Consider the following 15,555-nt stretch of genomic DNA (forward strand, 5'->3'; position numbering starts at 1 on the left):
AAAAATGAAGCATCAAAAAGGTGGTGGTAGGAAATAGAAATAAAAAAGTATGATGGGGGCTTCCCTGGTGGCGCAGTGGTTGAGTGTCTGCTTGCCGATGCAAGGGACACGGGTTCGTGCCCCGGTCCAGGAAGATCTCACATGCTGCAGAGCGGCTGGGCCCGTAAGCCGTGGCCACTGAGCCTGCGCATCCGGAGCCTGTGCTCTGCAATGGGAGAGGCCACAACAGTGAGAGGCCCGTGTATCGCAAAAAAAAAAGTATGATGGTAGAAACAAGTCCAAATATATCACAATAAGTGTAAACAGACTAAACTTGACCATTAAAAGACAGAGATTATTATATTAGATGTTTTAAAAGGTCCAACTATATGCCATTTCCAAGAGATATGATTAAAGCATAAAGGCATGAAAACGCTGAAAAGTAAAAGGATGGAAAATTATATACCACACAAATCCTAAGGAGAAGAAAAGTTTGTGTTGCTATATTAATGTAAGATAAAATAGACTTCAAGGAAAAAATGCATTATCAGAAATAGAGAGGGTCATTACATGTTTACCAGGAATATATAACAATTCTCATTTTGAATATTCCTAATAAAATACCCTCAAAATAAGTAAAAGAAAAAAAAGAACTACAAGGAGAAATAGACAAATCCACCATCATAACTGCATATTAACATACCTTATAATTATTGGTATATTACGACCAAAAAATCAGTTTAGATATAGGAAATGTGAACAATACGATTAACAAATTTGATAACAGACTTATGTGGAACTCTGTATTCAACAGTTAGAGAACATACATTCTTATAAATCACATAGGAAACATTAAAAAATATTGATCACCGATTAAGCCATAAAACAAGTCTCAATAAATTTCAGAATTTTTATCACACAGATCACATACTCTGACCATAATGCAATTAAAGATAGAGTTCAATAACATAAACTTTAAAATCTCTAAACATTTAGAAACACACTTTTATATAACTTGCAGGTCAAAGAAGTAACCATGATGGAAATGCTGAAATACTTGGAACTGTACAGTAACGAAATATGACATGGCTGAACTTGTAGAAAAGCAGTAGTTAGAGGGAAAGTTACGTCCTTAAATGTGCAAAGTAGAAAACAAGAAAGACTGAAAATTAATAAGGTTGGTGTCCAATTTAAGAAATTAGAAAAATAACAACAAAATAAATCCAAAAAATGTGGAAGGAAGGAGATCAAAAAAGATAAGAGCAGAAATTAAAGAAATAGAAAACAAAGACAAAATAGAGAGGAGCAACAAAGCCAAAAGTTGGTTCTTTGAAAAGACTAGTAAAATAGACAAACCTCTGGTGAGATTGATCAAGAAAAAAAGTGAGAAGGCACAAATAACCAATATCAGCAATGAAAAAGGAGACATAACTACAGATTGTATACAGCAGAGAATAAAAAAATAAGGAAACTATGCCAATAAACTTGAGAAGGTGGACAAAATGGACCAATTCCTAGAAAACTATAACTTACCAAAACTGACTCAAGAAGAAAAAGAAATGCTGACTAGTCCTCTAACTACTAAAGGAATTGAAGCAGTAGTTAAAACTCTTCCTACTAAAAAACAAACAAAAGAACAAAAAACAACAGGAGGGAGAATTTTCCAGTTGATATGTGGATGACAGGTAGGTGAAGAAATATTAATCCCCTTAGGCCTGGAAGTGTCCACGTAGGCCTTAAGGCAGTGGAGACCCTAGGCAGGCCACTTCTCTCTATGGGCAGCCTCCTGTGGAGATCCTTAGAGGGTGGCCCTTAGTGAAATGGGGTCTGACAAATCCCTCTGCAGTCCCTGCAGGTGGTGAACACGCATGAGTAACATCCAGCACTCAGTTACTGCTCTGTGGTAAATGTGCTAAGCAGGGCCGAAGAGGAGCTCTAAGACTTGGACAGCCTCTTCAGTAGCCAGCTTCTGTAGTCTTCTGCTCACTGAGGACAAGGGGCCTGCGGAGCTGCTGGAGGAGTCTGTGTTCCAGTTGCCAAGAAACACCACACGACCCAAGTTGTGACTGGATGGGGTAGGGTTGGGTGCAGGGAGGCCAAGCAGGGACTTTTGGAGAGTGTAGCTCCAGGTAGAAGCCCTGAAACTCTGTCTTCGCGAATATCAGATACTTCTATCCATTTGCAGCTGATGAGCCCTTTTAATGGTGTCCAAGCTAGCTGCAGGGTGATGGTTCTAACAATGATGCATGTTCTGCAAATAAGAGCTTTATCATTATTTTGAAATAGTTAATATGAAAGAGTTCAATTGGATTTGAAATCTAATCATATTATCACAAGATATTTTTAACAATATATTTGTCAGTGAAATAAAAAGAAAAGCTGTTCGATATAACTTCACTTTTTAAACATTTTTGAACAATTTAAAAGTTGGTTTGAAATACTTTATCACCTAATTGTACAAAGAAAGATTTGTATTGATGGTGACCATTAAGAATTTGAAGAATACATCATTAAAAAGTCTTGATCAGGATTTTTCTGTAGCCATTTTAAGCGTAAAACCTGATATAAAATAAACATGTTATGGAAGCAGATTTCAAGTTTCTCATTCAAAATTTTGAAAATATTTTATTTAGAAGTTTAATATTCACTTAATATTAAAAAGAAAAGACCAAGGTGGTTTTACAGGAGAATTCTACCAAACAGATCATTCCAAAGTCATATAGCATCTTCCAGAATACTGTAAATGAGGAAACACTGACTCATTCTATGATACCAGCAGAACTTGATGCCAAAAGCAAATAAGGATAGCATGAGAAAGGAAAATTAAAGACCAATTTATGGACACAGATACAGAAATCCTAAACAAAATATTAGCAAACTGAATCTAGTATTATAGAAAAAGGAAAAGATCATGACCAAGTTATGTTTATACCAGAAATGCAAAGGTAGTCTAACATAAGGAAAATCTATAAATGTCATTTACCACATCATCAGATTATTGGAGGGAAAAAAACATAATCATCCTAAGAAACAGAAAATGTATCTGATAAAAAATTCAACAACCCTTTCATGATTTAAAAACAATAACAAAAACTTCTTAGCATGGAGGAACAGGATGGAACTTGCTTAATCTGGTAAAACCTGTAGGAATCTACAGCAAATATCGTTCTTACTAGAGAAAAGTTAGTGGTGTTTCCTCTAAAATATCCAACAAGACAAGGATGCCCACTGCATCTTTTCTATTCATCACTGTACTGGAGGCCCTGGCCATCTCAGTAAGACAAGAAAAATAAATTAAAAGCATAAAGATTGGAAAGGAAAAAACAAAACTCTCATTATTAATAGCTGATATGATTGTCAACATAGAAAACACAAAAGAATATGTAGACAACTTAAAAGGAAGCAGGGTTTCTTGAGAAATGGTCGATTCTGGGGTTGGGACTGGGGCAGGAAGATAAAAGATGAGTAGGGAGTATCTTGTAGTGCTGACAAGTAAGGAAGTACTTAAAAACAAAAGGATGGGCCCATGTCAACGGGACACAGAAGCCAACCTAAAAGAAACCCCGGTGACCAAAGCTGGAACAATTTGAGCCACAAGACAAATAACAGTATTGGATTTATATCTCAAATTATTAAACAAATATGGCATGAGTTCATACTGATATAAACAAGTAACTGAATAAATAAGTAAGTAAATAAAGGAGAAGAAACAAATCTTTTTTACAGAAGAATTCCAAATAATATATGTAATTACATCCCCTTCCAGAGGTGAAGCTTAATTCCTTCCCTTCTTGAGGGTGGGCTAGATTCTTTCAAAGAACAGAGAATGAAAAGGGAAAAAAAATACCAACTTTACAGTGGAGAAACCTGGCAAACACTACCTTAACTAAGTGGTAAAGGTCAACATCACCAGGGATGTCATAGGGATTTCACATACCCCTGATATGATGTGATGAAAAGGGCACTTCAACTCTGTGGTATTCTTTCCAAGAACAACCCCAGTCTAATTATGAGGAAAACTTCAGACAAATCCAAATTGAGGGACATTCTATAGTACATCTCAAAACTGTTAAGCTTATAAAAAACAAGGACACTAAGAAAATGTCATAGACCACAGGACACTAAAGAGACATGACAACTTAAATGCAATGTGGTATTCGGAATTGGCTCCTAGAACAGAAAAAGGACATTAGTGGGAAAACTGATACATCTATATAAAGTCTGAAGTTTAGTTAATAGTAATATACCAATGTTGTTTTCTTAGTTTTGACAAAAATATCACAGTGAAGAGTACACAGGAACTCTCCATACTGTCTCTATTTACTTTTCTATAACTAAAATTATTCTAAAATTAAAAGTTTGCTTAAAGGTAATGAAAGTTTATAAAGCAAGGTGAATGGCTATAATAACAATATAAAAAATTAACTTCATTTCTATATACCTGCAAAAGAGATAAAATACATTAAATAACAAGATCTCATTCATAATAGCAGTAAAAGCCATAAATACCAAGGAAAAAAATCTAACACAAGATATGCAAGACCTTATACAGAAAATTATAAAGTTCTACCAAAAGACATTCAATAATTTATTTAAAATGAAAGGATACATCATGTTTATAGCTAGGAAGACTCAACATCATAAACATATCAATTCTCTTCAAACTGATCTACAGATTTATTCCAATTCCAATATTTTTGTAGAACACGACAAGCTTATTCTGAAATGTGCTTGAAATAACAAAGGGCCAAGAATATATGATACTCCTGAAGAAAAATATGATGGGAAGATTTTGCTCTATCAAATATCAAGATTCTTTACGAAGCTAAAGTAATTAAAGGTAGTGTGGTACTGATTCAGGGGCAAAAAGTTGGCCAGTAGCAGAGATCCCAGAAACAGACCTACACAGATGTGAAACTTTGATGTATGACAGAAGTGGCACTTCAGATCATTAGGTTATCTGTGGGGAAAATAACACAACTGGGTTCCTATCTCATAATTTACACTACACAAAAATCAATTCCAGTTAGATTAAGGACTTAAAAGTTAAAGGTAAACCTTTAAACTTTTATTAGAAGAAAATAAAGAATATCTTCATGACCATAGGTTAGGGAAGACAACACACAAAAAGTGCTGGCTACAGAGAAAAAACTGAATTGTTCAACTCATTTAAAATTAGGAATTTCTGCTCATGCAAAGACACTATAAAGAAAAAAAAGGCCACAAACTGAGAGAAGATATTCACATATAACTGACAAATGATGAGTATGCAAATAATTAAATAACTTCTGTAAATCAATAAAAATTATAAAAATATCAATTTTTAAAATGGACAAAAGATATTAACAGTCATTGCACAGAAGAAGAAACATGTGTGGCCAATAAACATGAAAAGATGCTCAATTATATTAGTAATTTGAAAAATGCTAATTAAGTCCACAAAGACTCACTATAATGACAAAAAATTAAAAGTGGCACAATATCAAGTATTAATAAGGTGTATATGAATCAATGGGACCTCTTACAAATTGCTGAAAGGTGTGTAAATTGGTACCAAGAGTTTAAAATACATTTTGGCATAATCCTGTCAAGCTAAATGTTTACATGTCTTATTAACCAGCAATTCCATACATAGGTATATACCTTAGAAAAATGGGTGTCCATGTGTACAAGGAGACGTGTACAAGAATGTTCATAATAGCACTTTTTATAAGAGCAAAAAGCTAGAAATGACCCAAATGTCCCTCAACAGGTAGATGGATGAATAATTTAAGGTCACCCAATGAAATATCATATGGCATTGAGAATGAACAAGCTACAGCTACATGCAAAACAGGTGAATCTTGGAAACACGATGATGAATGAAAAAAGTAAGTCACAGAAGACCACATACAGTATGATACTATTTTTTTCAGAGCTCACAACCAAGCCAAAACCACAATGTATTGGTTAAGCATCTCCACAAGTATGAAAAAAAATCAAAAAGAGCAAGGGAATGTTAAACAAACACAAGACTTAGGAGAGTGGTAATTTCTGGCAGGAGGGGTGGGAAATGGGACTGAAAATGACACAGGGATAGATGCTATCATTAATGCTGTTCTTGGGCGGGGTTGAAGTTCCTGGGTTTTCATTATCTCTATAACTTATGTACATAATGTATATATTCTTTTATTATATGTGTAAGATATTTTATATGAACAAACAGGGAATGGGAGAAGAGTAGGAAGAAGTGAAGAATGACAACTCTTTTGAAGAGTTTTGTTGTTAGAGGAATAGAGAAATAAAGCCATATTTGCAAGGGGATGTGGGATGAAGAGAGTTTTACATTTTTTAAAGATGGGAGCAACAGGAGATCAATGGAATGGCAGAGTGAGGACTTTGGTGAGCCAGCTATCCCTCTAAGACAATGAAAATAAGGGCAAACAAACTAAAATCAATCAGTTCAAAACTCTGGCAATTAACAAAGGCATAGAATGAAGTGAAAATCATTGATCCAAGAGAAACGACTGAATCTTGGCAAGACAGCAGGTTCTGTGCCTTTTTTGTGTGTGACATTTTAACTTGTGGCTATTCCCATCCTCCCTCCCTCTCCAGCTTAGTGGTTCAGTAGCCAAAAGCTAAATAAATTCCAGAAAACAGAGAGATGCCTTGGTCAGGAATTTAAAAGGAAATCCTGGAGAATGAGACAACTATAGAGAACTCTGAAAAGTTCTGACATATTCCTGGGAATCTAAAGGGCTGTGCACAAGAAAGAGCTGGAAAAGGAGAGGGCCCAAGTCATTACTTATGGCTGACTGTGAGGCCCTGTGCAAGCAGAAAGTGAGAACTCAGGCTGGCCTATAATCTGGCTGAAGTTTGAAGGCATGCTTTCTCACACAGATCCCCTTGGCAGAGGGTAGAAGACATATAGACAAGGTATTTAAGGACATCTGACCAGTCACTGGCTGACCACCAAATTATACTTACCAGGTGTGACCCCTAGGAATCCAGGCTTAAAAATAAAAACAAGATCTTTTTAAAAAAAAAAGTTAGCAGAGAACTCAGAGGCCACATAATGCAGGGAATATAGAATCCACAGAATTTGTCAAGAAAAGTTGCCAAACAAATAAATGGCAACAAGAACAATAACAACAACCACACACACACACACACACACACACACACACACACACACCAGAACAGAACCCGTGTCCCCTGCATCGGCAGGCGGACTCTCAACCACTGCGCCACCAGGGAAGCCCTAAAATGCCCAATTTTTAACAAGAAATTATGAGACATACAAAGAAACAGTAAAGTATGTTACATATACAGGGGAAAAAGCAGCCAAAAGAACATGTCCCTGAAGGGGCCAATGTTTGGGACTTAGTAGACAAAGACTTTATACTAGCTATTATAAATATTTTTGAAGAACTAAAGGAAACAATATCTAAAGAATTGAAAGAAAGTGTGAGAACAATGTCTCATCAAATAGAGAATATCAATAAAGAGATAGAAATCATTTAAAAAATCAAATAGAAAATCTGGAGTTGAAAGTTATAATAACAGAAATAAAAATTTCACTTAGAGGGGCTCACCACCATATTTGAGCTGGCAGAAGAGAGAAAAGGTAAATTTGATGATAGGTCAAATAGAGATTATCCATTTCTTAAAAGCAGAAAGAAGAAAGAATGAAAAAAAAAAAGAAACAGTCTCAAACACCTGTGGGACACCATCAAATGTACCAACATATACATAATGGGAATCTTGGAAGGACAAGAGGATGAGAAAGGGGCCAAAACATCACAAATTTGATGAAAGATATTAATCTATAGATTTAAGAAGCTCAAGTAGAATAAACTGATCAAAGTTAAAGACAAGAAAATCTTGAATGTAGCAAGAGAAAGATGACTTATTGAATATAAGGGATACTCAATAAGATTAACAGCTGATTTATCATCAAAAACCATGGGGGCCAGAAGACAGTGTAATGATATCTTCAAAATGTTGAAAGAAAGAGATGGAGACTTCTTTATCCAGCTAAACTGTTCTTCAAACATAAAAGAAAAGTTAAGATAAACAAAAACTGAAAGAATTTGTTGCTAGTAGACCTATCCTACAAGAAATACTAATTTCAGGCTGAAGTTAAAGGACACTAAATGGTAACTTGAAGGTAACTACACAGGTATTATAAGAGAAAGTACTTTTGTTTGTAATACTTTTATTCTCCTATCTGTTTTAAAAGATAACTACATAAAGCAATAATAATAAAACTGCGTTGGCAGGCTTATAATGTATAAAGAGGTAATTTGTATGATAATAATACTATGAAGGAAAGGAGAGGGAACAGAGATATATTAGAGCAAAGTTTTTATATACTATTGAAATTAAGTTAGAATTAACCCAAAGTGGATTTTCTCAAGTTAAGATGTTAGTTGTAATCCCCAGGGCAACCACTAAGAACTTAACTCAAAAATATATAGTTAACAAGGAAATTAAAAAGTTATACTAGAAAATATCTACTTGATACATAAGAAGAGAGGAATCGAAGAACAAAGAAACAGATAAGACATACACAAAGCAAGTATCAATCCTTCACAAACTCTTCCAAAAAATATAGGAGGAAACACTTCCCAATTCTTTATACAACCTGTATTATCCTGATACCAAAATCAAAGACATCACAAGAAAACTACAGACCAATATCCTTTATGAATATAGATGTAAAAATCCTCAACAAAATACTAGCAAACCAAGTCCAGCAACATATATAAAGTATTATATAACATGACCAACTAGGATTTATTTCAGGAACGCAAAGTTAGTTTACTACCTGAAAATTCATCAATGTAATATACCATATTAATAGAACAAACATAAACTCCACATGATCACCTCAGTAGATGCAGACAAAGCATTTGACAAAATCCAACACCCATTCATAGCAAAAACACTCAGAGAACTAGGAGTAGAAGGGAACTTCCTCAATTTGATAAAGGGTATCTATGTAAAACCCACAGCTAACAACATGCTTAATGGAGAAAGACTCAATACTTTCCCCCTAAGATCAGGAACAAGACAAGGATGTCTGCGCTCATTACTTCTAGTCAATACTGTAGGTCTAGCCAGGATAACTGGTCAAGAAAAATAAATACAAGGCATCCAAATTGGAAAATAAAAGTAAAACTATCTCTATTTGTAGATGACACGATTTTATACATAGAAAATCCTAAGGAAACCACTAAAAACTATTTGAACTAACAAACAAGTTCAGAAATGTGACAGGACAGAAATCAATAAACAGAAATCAACTGTATTTCTACACACTAGCACTTAACAATCAGCAAGTGAAAGTAAGAAAACAACTCCATTTATAATAGTAGCAAAAAGAATAAAATACCTAGGAATAAATTTAACAAAATAAGTGCAAGACTTGTACGCTGAAAACTACAAAACACTTCTGAAAGAAAGAAGATCTAAATGGAAAGATTTCCCATGATCATGGATCAGATGACTTAATATTGTTAAATGGCAATACTTCCCAAATTGATATATAGATTCAACACAATCCCTATAAAAATTTCAGCTGATTTTCTGCAGAAATTGACAAGATGATCCTAAAACTCATATGGAAATGAAAAGGACTTAGAACAGTCAAAAAAAATCTTGAAAAAGAATTACAAAGTTGGAGGAATCCCATTTCCTGATTTCAAAATTTACTACACAGTTAATTTAATCAAGACAGTGTGGTCTGGCATAGTGACAAACATATCAATTAGTGGAATAGAATTGAGAGTCCAAAAATTAACTGTTACATTTATGATTTATGGTCAACTGATTTTTCACAAGGTTGTCAAGACAATTCAATGAGGGAAAGAATACTCTTTTCAACAAAAGGTGCTGGAACAACTAGATATCTACAAGTAGAAGAATGAAATTTGGACTCCCTACCTCACAGCATGTACAAAAATTAACTCAAAATGGATTACTGGCCTAAATTTAAGAGCTAAAACCATGCAATTCCTGGAAGAAAAAGGAATAAATCTTTGTGACCTTGGTTTATGGAGTGGTTTCTTGGATACGACACAAAAAGCTCAAATGATAAAAGAAAAAAACACATAAATTGAACTTCATCAAAATTAAAAACTTTTGTGCATCTAAGGACACCACGAGGAAAGTGAAAGAACAGGGACTTCCCTGGTGGTCCAGTGGTTAAAACTTCGTCTTCCAATGCAGGGGGTGTGGGTTAGATCCCTGGTCGGGGAGCTAAGATCCCACATGCCTCGTGGCCAAAAAACCAAATAAATAAACAAATAAAACAGAAGCAATATTGTAACACATTCAATAAAGACTTTAAAAATGGTTCACATCAAAAAAAAACTTTAAAAAAGTGAAAAAATAACCCACAGAATGGAAGGAAAGATGTACAATTCATATATCTGCTAAGAGACTTGTATCTAAAATATATAAAGAATCCTTACAATCTAACAATAAAAAGACAAATAATCTAATTTTAAAAGGGCTAAGGATTTTAATAGACATTTCTCCAAAAAAGATATACAAATAGCCAATAAACACATGAAAAGATGTTCAACATCATTAATTATTAGGGAAATGCAAATAAAAACCACAATGAGACACCACTTCATACCCATTAGGATGGCTATAATAAAAAAGACAGACAATAAGAAGTGTTGGTGAGGATATGGAGAAATTGAAACCCTCAAACATTGCTGGTGTGAATGTAAAATGGTGCAGCCACTTTTGCAAACGGTTTGGTAGTTCCTCAAAAAGTTAAACATAGAGTTGCCATATGACCAAGCAATCCCACTCCTAGGTATCTACCCAAGAGAAAAGAAAACATACATTCACACAAAAACTTGTACACAAATGTCCTGAGCAACATTATTTAAAATAGCCAAATGTGAAAACAACTGGAATATCTATCAACTGACTAATGAATAAACAAAATGTAGTATATTCACACAATGGAATATTATTTGGCAATAAAAGCAAATGTCACATGCAACAACATGGGTGGACCTCAAAACCAGTATGCTAAGTGGAAGAAGCCACTCATAAAGGCCAATATATTGTATGATCCAATTTATATGAGATGTCTAGACCAGACAAATCAATAGAGACAGAAAGTGCATTAGTGGCTGCCTACAGTTGTGGGGAGGGGAGTCATGGGGAGTAACTGCTAATGAGTATGAAGCTTCTATTAGGGGGGAATAAAAATGTTCTAAAATTGATTGTGGTGAGGGCTGCACAACACTGTGAATATACTAAAGACCACTGAATAGTACCCTTTTAAAGGGTGAATTTTATGGTGTGTGAAATATATCTCAATAAAGCTGTAACAAAAAGATGGAAGCAATAACAGGATGTCTGTGTGCTAATGGGAATGAATTTGTAGAGAGGGGGAAATTGAGGTAGGAGAGAGAGGGGGATATTGCTGAAGCAATGTACTCAAGTAGGTAAGAGGATGGGATCTAGTGCCAAAGTGGAAGGACAGGATTTTGATGACAGCAGGGACAGTTTTTCCATAATAACAGAAAAGAAGGCAGAGTATATGAGTACAGATGCTGCTTGGTGGTTGGATGTGGTAGTGGGAATCAGTGGAGGTTCTCTTTTGATGGTTTAAAATTTTCAGTCAAGTATGCAGCCTGAGCCTAGGATGGGAGAGGAGGTGTTGGAGATTTGAGGAGAGAGAAGGTATGAAATAGTTATCTAGAAGGATAGGACAGTGAATGGCCTAAGAAAGTACAGTGGAGCTGGCAGAGGTGGATTTAAGCAGGGCTGGGGTTTTGCCTGATAAGTATGCTAAAGTGACAGAGGGCAAGGGAAGTGAGGATGTATGCAAGGGAATGATTATTACGATGGACCACGGAATCTAAGCTGATTGAAGGAAGGACATGGGAACATGGAGGAAGTAGAGGGTAGTGAAAACGTTCAGTTCCAGTGGCATTGAAGGACTGTTGGAATTGGGGTGCTATAGGGAGTGAGCTAGAAGGATAAGTACTGGTTGAAGAGCAGGATGCCTGAAACTGAGATTATGGAGGAGATGCAGTCACAGATACTGATAAGAAGGGTAAGACTATCAGGGTGCGTGGCTGAGGTGGGGCTGAAAGGCAAGAGCACTGTAGAAGAGCAGACAGAACTGAGAGACAAGACCACTGGAAGGGTCATCTACGAGGATATTAAAATCACCAAGAAGTAGGACTGGAGTAGTGTTATAGAGTGACAGTGAGCTAGTAGCTAAATCCTTCTAGGAATGAGGCGTGACCGGGGCAGGTATGTGTGTATGTCTGTACCTGACTATAACACACAGGTAGGTGATGGTATAGTCTGATGAGTTGAGATTTAAAACAAAGTGGTTGATATTTATATAATCTTAATGTACCTCTCTACAAATTACTTATTAATTACAAAGGAAAAAGAGTAACTACAATGGAGAAACCTGGAGACACTAACTTAAACAAATAGTCAATGTGAACAAAACCAGTATTGGGATAAACTGACATCATGTGCCTCCTGATATAAAGCACTGAAGACACATCTCTTCTGTGGTATTCTTGCCAAAATTACATAACTTAACTGTAATCACAAGGAAACATCAGACAAACCCAAGTTCTATAAAATAGCTGGCCAGGACTCTTCAAAAGTATCAAAGTCATGAAAGACAAAGAAAGACTAAAGAACTGTCCCAGATTAAAAGTGCCTAAGGAGATATGACAACTAAACACAATGTGGGATCCTGAATTAGATCCTAGAATAGAAAAATTATATTAGTGGAAAAACTGATGAAATTCAAATAGGTTCTGTACTTTCATTAAGAGTATTGTGCCAATACTAATTTCCTAATTTTGATAATTGAACTGTACTTGTATAATTTCTTAACATTTGGGGAATGTAAGTGAAGGATATATGGGAATTCTTTGTACTATCTTTATAACTTTTTAAAAGTCTGAAATTATTAAAAATAAAAAATTTTAATTCTAAAAAACCAGAGCGTTTAAGGAGGAGGGAGAGAAAATGTCTGGGAAGGACATATAGAGTGAGGACACCTACCCCCATGTCCTGGCCTCCTGGCAGGAGGGGTATGAGGAGGCTGCTGGGGGAGCAGAGTGCTCAGGGTAAAGCCAGATTTCTATTCAAGCAGTGGTTCTCAGTGGGGGATTGAATAGACAGTCAAGGGGTGTTTAGGATGCATTTTTTTTTTTTTTTTTTTAATTATAGTGACATTTAGTGGGCATTGACCAGGGATGCTCAGCATTCTGCAGTGCACAAGACAGCTCCACACAGCAAAGAATCGTACTGCATCCCATATGACTTTAGAATGTTCCACCAGACAATCATGTAGGTGAAAAACGTGTTCATTCATTCATTCAACAAACATTTATTGAGAGAGCCTACTGTGTCCAAGCACTGTTTTAGGTAATAGGGATACATCAAGGCACAAAAAAGACAACCATCTCTGCCCTTCTGGAGTTTACAATCTAGTGGGAGAGTCAAACAATAAACAACAAACATAATAAAGATATGTAAGAGGGTGAGGAGCACTATGGAAAAAACAGATAAGGGTATGTGCTAGGGGATAGTTGCAATTTTAAACAGGATGGTCGGGGTAGGCCTCTTTGAGAAAGTGACATATGAGTAGAGACCTGAAGGAGGTGAGGGCGTGAGCTTTGTGGATATTGGTGGGGGGCAAGCATTCTAGGTACAAGGGATGGCCTAGTACAAGCCCCTGAGGTGGATGTGTGCCTAATATGTTCAAGTAGCCTAGAGGAGGTCAGGATGGGTGAAATAGAGGGAACAAATGGGGACAGTGGTAGGAGATGAGGTCAGAGAGGTTATGGGAGCCAGATCATGGATTTTAATATATAATGACTTTTACAGTAATTCAACAACCATATAAATTGAGGGAAGATTGCACTTTGTTTTGTTTAGAACCTTATGAAGAATTGTTCATCATCTAGGAAAATTGCATCACCCTATCCATGGTTTCTGAGTCACAGTGTAGCTGTCACACTCCCAGGTACAAGCATCGTATGTGCAAGACCATTTCATTATGTCTTCTAGTGGAATTATATCCCAGCCTTTACATATTGAAATACATATTGTTTTATTATAAATTATTTTCCCTTTACTTCTCCCTTATATTGAATTAGACATTTTATTGGTTTGGGGGGGAATTATGTGTGTAGACAGATTCTATTATCTATGCACTTCAATTCAGAACAGTGAAAGAGATGTTTCAAAACATACATCATAAAAATGGAGTGTTGTGTTCAAAAGGTATGAGAACCACTAAGGCATGGCAAGAAAACAATGGGACTATTCAGAAATCAGGGAGAGAATGAAGAGGATTTTGCTGATGACTGAAGGTGAGTTACAGAGGCCTGGTCAATTCCAGGGCTGTATGGGAATGTAACTAGGAGACCCCTGGTCTCTGATCTTCTTGTGGAGACTAACATGATACAGGATAAGGGCCTGATCTACTTTTTCATCTAAGCTGCTCCCCACCCTGGGGGGGGTGTCTCACCTGTTTAACACAGTAGGGTGGGGAACAAAGAGGGTTGTCTCCTCAATGAGGCCAGAAGCAGCCTAAGGCCAGCTCCATTTGTTTACCCCCAGAACAGACAAGAACCCCAGACTAAGCTCATAGGCACTCTCAGGCCAAGCTCATTGCTATAAACAATGCACCTCTAACCTGTTTAGGGATGGGAAAGAGGCAGAAAAAGGAAAAGCAATAACAGAGAAAGACAGAAGCATTCAGAAAGAAGAACCAGTTGGGGTGGGGGTAGGGTCAGAGACAGACAGGGAGAAAATAAAGCCAAAGGCCAAGAGAGACTATATTCTTTTCAATTATAACTGTCATTATTTATTGAAACTTTTCAAGGGGCCCGGCACTGGGCAAAGTGATGCACTATATTGTCTCAGGCGGAGATTATTAGACTCCCATTTGACAGATGGGGAAACTGAGGCCCAGCTGGGTGAGGCTCAAGGTCTTACGGCTAGTTTTAACTGGTTGGGTCAGGATTCAGCCTTATAGGTCTGGGCGGTCTACTATATCTCAGAGAGGCAGCCAGACAGAAAGATAGAGACAGACAGAAAGATGGAGATAGAGACAGAGGAAGGGGGAACGGGGTGGGCAGAGAGTGAGAGGCAGACGGAGACTTACAGACACGCAAGCAGACAATCACGTGAGCTGCAGACCTGCACAGTACACCGTTTCCCAAGAGACAGGAATTGGGGGAGCGCGGAGGGTGGGCATGGGCGGTGGGCTCCGCAGGGTACTCACCTGGCTGTCGTCTGGGGGCCGCAGGAGCACTCGCCCTCCCCTTGCTACCCGCACGATACTCCGCAGCCCGCTGACCTAGGGTTGAGAGGCCGCCCAGGTAAAAGCTCGCTCAGGTCCCACCCCTCACGCGCTCCGGCCCGGCATCTTTCCCACCGCGTCCTCCACCCCCCGTCTTTACAGCGTCTCACCGGGAACCTCGGGCCGTCGGTGCAGCCACTGCCTTGCGCGAGTAGATTCCAGGGACCGGCAGCTGGATCTCGCGAATGCACTGGACGCGTCCCTCCCGCTTGCTG

At 37.1% G+C, this 15,555-nt stretch overlaps 1 long non-coding RNA gene across 1 annotated transcript; it reads right to left on the reverse strand.

The window, feature by feature from the left end:
* Positions 1-768: 768 nt before the first annotated feature.
* On the reverse strand, positions 769-15,555 carry LOC112396014 (uncharacterized). The gene is made up of 3 exons (XR_003002483.1): positions 15,451-15,555; positions 15,263-15,337; positions 769-2,230 (listed from the first exon to the last, which is right to left on the reverse strand). It is a non-coding gene; the product is annotated as an uncharacterized LOC112396014 (long non-coding RNA).

Source organism: Neophocaena asiaeorientalis, unplaced genomic scaffold (genome assembly GCF_003031525.2).
Source record: "Neophocaena asiaeorientalis asiaeorientalis breed wild unplaced genomic scaffold, Neophocaena_asiaeorientalis_V1.1 scaffold822, whole genome shotgun sequence".
Classification (NCBI taxonomy): Eukaryota; Metazoa; Chordata; class Mammalia; order Artiodactyla; family Phocoenidae; genus Neophocaena; species Neophocaena asiaeorientalis.